Here is a 3,342-nt window from a genome sequence, read left to right as displayed (position 1 = left end):
TTTCACCATTAATGTCAGTCAGGATTAGTAATCAATACACGCTGTAAGCATGACTTCTTTTTCTCTGTGCTTCCCATAGCGAGCAGGATCACAGTCTCGATTTATGACTTCAGAACGGACTTTGACAAGGTTATTGTTTCTGTAATTCTGTTTGTAATCTTCAGTTTGTTTTTACCAATGCAAATCTCTTTTATTGGTATAGACCTATGTCTATAAACGCTTGCTGTGCCTCTGTATATGGTAGGTGCATAATTACACACTAGACCTAAATAGCAACCTAATTACACCTAATAACACTTTTAAGAGCAATCTTAAAATGTCTTTTTTTTAAATATTGCACTTAATTGGAATTTCTATGAGACTGAATATGATCTCAATTTATTTTCACTATGCATTTGAAACTCATTTTAAACTAATATACAAAGCACATCTAACAATCAAATATACATGAAATTTAAAATTCTGGTCCAGCTATCAGAGCAGTACCAGAGCCCCAAACATCGCGCGAGATCTTGGCATTGAGACTCCTGCTATAACTACACCCAGGGCGTCTCCCGGGCAGACGTCGTGGCTCCAACACGACCGGTACTAGTTGCCCGGACTCTGAGGTAATTCCTCTGCATGCCTGTACCGGCTACAGACTTATTGGATTTGTCTCGCTGCCTCAATTTAACCCACGATTAGAAATAATGGCCCTTTAGTCTGCTAATAAATTGCGCGCCTATACCCCTCACTCCAGCGCTGGGAGCGGGAGGGATGTGAGAAATGCTGGTTTCTGTTGGCCACGCTCGCGCTATCGCCCGCACGCTCGTGCTATCGCTCGCACGCCCGCACGCTCGCGCCTGCTGCTATCCGAGCGGTTGTATCTTTGTGCAGCGCGCCGCTCGTGAACGCAGTTCAGCCCCGCGCGCCGCGGTTTTCCATTCTGTCGCCGTTTAGCTGAAGGTCAGAGGTCGGGCGGGGTGCTGCAGCAGGTGACTGAGATGGAGGAGTGAGGAGATAAAGGGGGTGATGCTCGAGAATTAGAGCAGCGATGTTTCATAGCTCACACTGGTTCCCCATGCACGTGGAGGAGGCGTGTGTGTGAAGCCTCCCACACAGCCCAAGCTCCATTGTTAAAATCTCACCTACACTGTTTATGCACGTCCAGCTGGACCCGAACGGAGACTGTATGAATTCAACACTGTGTGTGTAAAATCAGCGGCTATTTATTTATTTTGTTTGTGTGCCCTTATTGCACGTTTTCTGGCCCCTTTTATATTAGTAGAAACAAAAAATTGCAGCCGACACGTGAGCGCGAGAGGTCTTTCCGTATCAAGAAATTGCAGTCACAGAACTGGACCGCCGGTTTTGGATCCCAGGTCCAGGTTTGAGTGTCCTATACAGTGTCTTCATCGATGTCGTTTGCTTTAGAGACACAGCTACCCTGGGTGTGCTGGGTTTCTGCGGTTAGTGCAGACCAGGTGTGGTGCAGGGTGCGGCCCGGCGGCTCCGGAGAAGAGACGAGCGCGCGTCTCCGTGATGGAGCACCGGCGCGCTACTGATCCCGCGGTTCCGTTAGCGAGCGAGCGCGCGGATACGGCGATTATTAAACATGAGGTATTACCATGCTGGTCCTTGTGCGCACACACTGCTGATATTAACTGGGGTAATTTAGCATGAAACCCAATAGAGTACCCACGAGAGAGAGAGAGAGAGGGGGAGAGGGGCTGTGAAATGAGAGGCTTTGATCGCGACTACACTTTCGGATTAATGCAGTTAGGGAGAGGGAGAGAAGCGCCATTGAAGACACAAGCATGCACGGCCAATATTCATGCGCACTAGACATGCGCTGTTAGAGCTGCTATTCCTCACCAGTAGTGTAGCCTGCCAATACAGATTCTTCTAGTAGTGTGTGTGTGTGTGTGTGTGTGTGTGTGGTGTGTGTGTGTGTTGAACACACGAGTATGTGTTTGTGTGTGTGAGTGTGTCTTGAGCACACAAGTGTGTGTGTATTTGTGCGTGTGTATGTGTGTGTGTATGTGTGTGAGTGTGTCTTGAGCACACAAGTGTGTGTGCTTGTGCGTGTGTGTGCCTGACACGTTTCAGTTCCGTCACAGGCCTGCTTTAATGAGTATTCACACAAATAAGACATCGGCATTTCTGCTTACATGTTAAATTTACTGCACTATAGGGAGGGGAGAAAATGTGTCCAGTCAGATTAATTATCCACAGTGGGAACATCCATAAAAGATAGCTTGTGTGTGTGTGTGTGTGTGTGTGTGTGTGTGTGTGTGTGCGTGTGTGTGTGTGTGTGCCCCAATAAATACTAATTAAGCCAAGATGCCATTTGAACTATCTGTTTGTATTTCTGACACAAATCAAGGGTGTGTGTTGAGTCCTTGTTTTCTCCTCTGTTTTGCAGATGTGTGATATGCTGGTGTTTAATGAAGATGGCAGCGTGCTCAGCACAGGGACCATCTGTACATCCCACCAAACGTTGGATGTGTAGAGTTTGGAAGTGCTGGAGCTCACCTGGGAGTCTCTGCAGTTAAGGACCCGTGTATGGGGAAGTGGTTCATCAAAACGACGTCGAGGGGAATCTGACGGGACTCAGATGTTTTGATGGTCAGACCTAAACGGTCTAAAGGAAAGGAGGGCGGCTTTAACGTGAGTGTGGACCGCCGAGATAGCAAAGAAGACGGGCTAAACATTGCACTTCATTTCCGCTTAGGCTGTCCTCAATTCTCTCTCTCTCTCCCTCTCTCTCTCTTTTTCCCCAGAGTTGTGTGTATGTGCATGCAGAGAATGATCCCTCTGGGCTGTTTACTCTCATGTCTCAGTGAGAGGTCAGAGGTCATCAGCACTGTCTCAAGATACACCCACTGACCCCCCCCCCCCCCCCACCCTCTCTGATCCTCGTGTGAAAGGACAGCGGGTACATCTGGGAACTTAGCCTCAGCACACTGTACAGGGACACACACCATGTCTACACCTCTCTCTACTGCCCCCTAAAGCACAGACCTTTTCCTTCACAGACACACACACACACACACACACACACACACACACACACACACACACACACACAACACACATATAACTTCTCATCACTGTGTGTGATTTCATTGTAAAAGCTGATGTCTTATTTCTGTCTGTAAGGGGTCTTTGGGTTTGAGACAGGTGCTTTAGTAATAAATAATAATAATAACTGAAAGGACTTAAAGGAGGACGTGTGATTGGCTCCATGGCGTGTGTTTGCTTTCACAGGTGAGATATAGAGACGCTTGTTGGATCTGTGTCTTTGAAACAAGACATTGTGACTAGATGGCAGTCGTGATATCAGTGTTGAAAATGAACCAC

The 3,342-nt window shown here is 47.5% G+C and overlaps 1 long non-coding RNA gene across 1 annotated transcript; it reads left to right on the top strand.

Moving 5' to 3' along the window:
• Window positions 1-494: 494 nt before the first annotated feature.
• Window positions 495-2,870, top strand: LOC143511576 (uncharacterized). Its single transcript, XR_013130171.1, has 3 exons — window positions 495-608; window positions 2,405-2,649; window positions 2,763-2,870. It is a non-coding gene; the product is annotated as an uncharacterized LOC143511576 (long non-coding RNA).
• The last annotated feature ends 472 nt before the right edge of the window (window positions 2,871-3,342 follow it).

This window comes from Brachyhypopomus gauderio, chromosome 4 (genome assembly GCF_052324685.1).
Source record: "Brachyhypopomus gauderio isolate BG-103 chromosome 4, BGAUD_0.2, whole genome shotgun sequence".
Taxonomy (NCBI): domain Eukaryota; kingdom Metazoa; phylum Chordata; class Actinopteri; order Gymnotiformes; family Hypopomidae; genus Brachyhypopomus; species Brachyhypopomus gauderio.
This window is presented reverse-complemented; position numbering and strand designations above follow the sequence as displayed.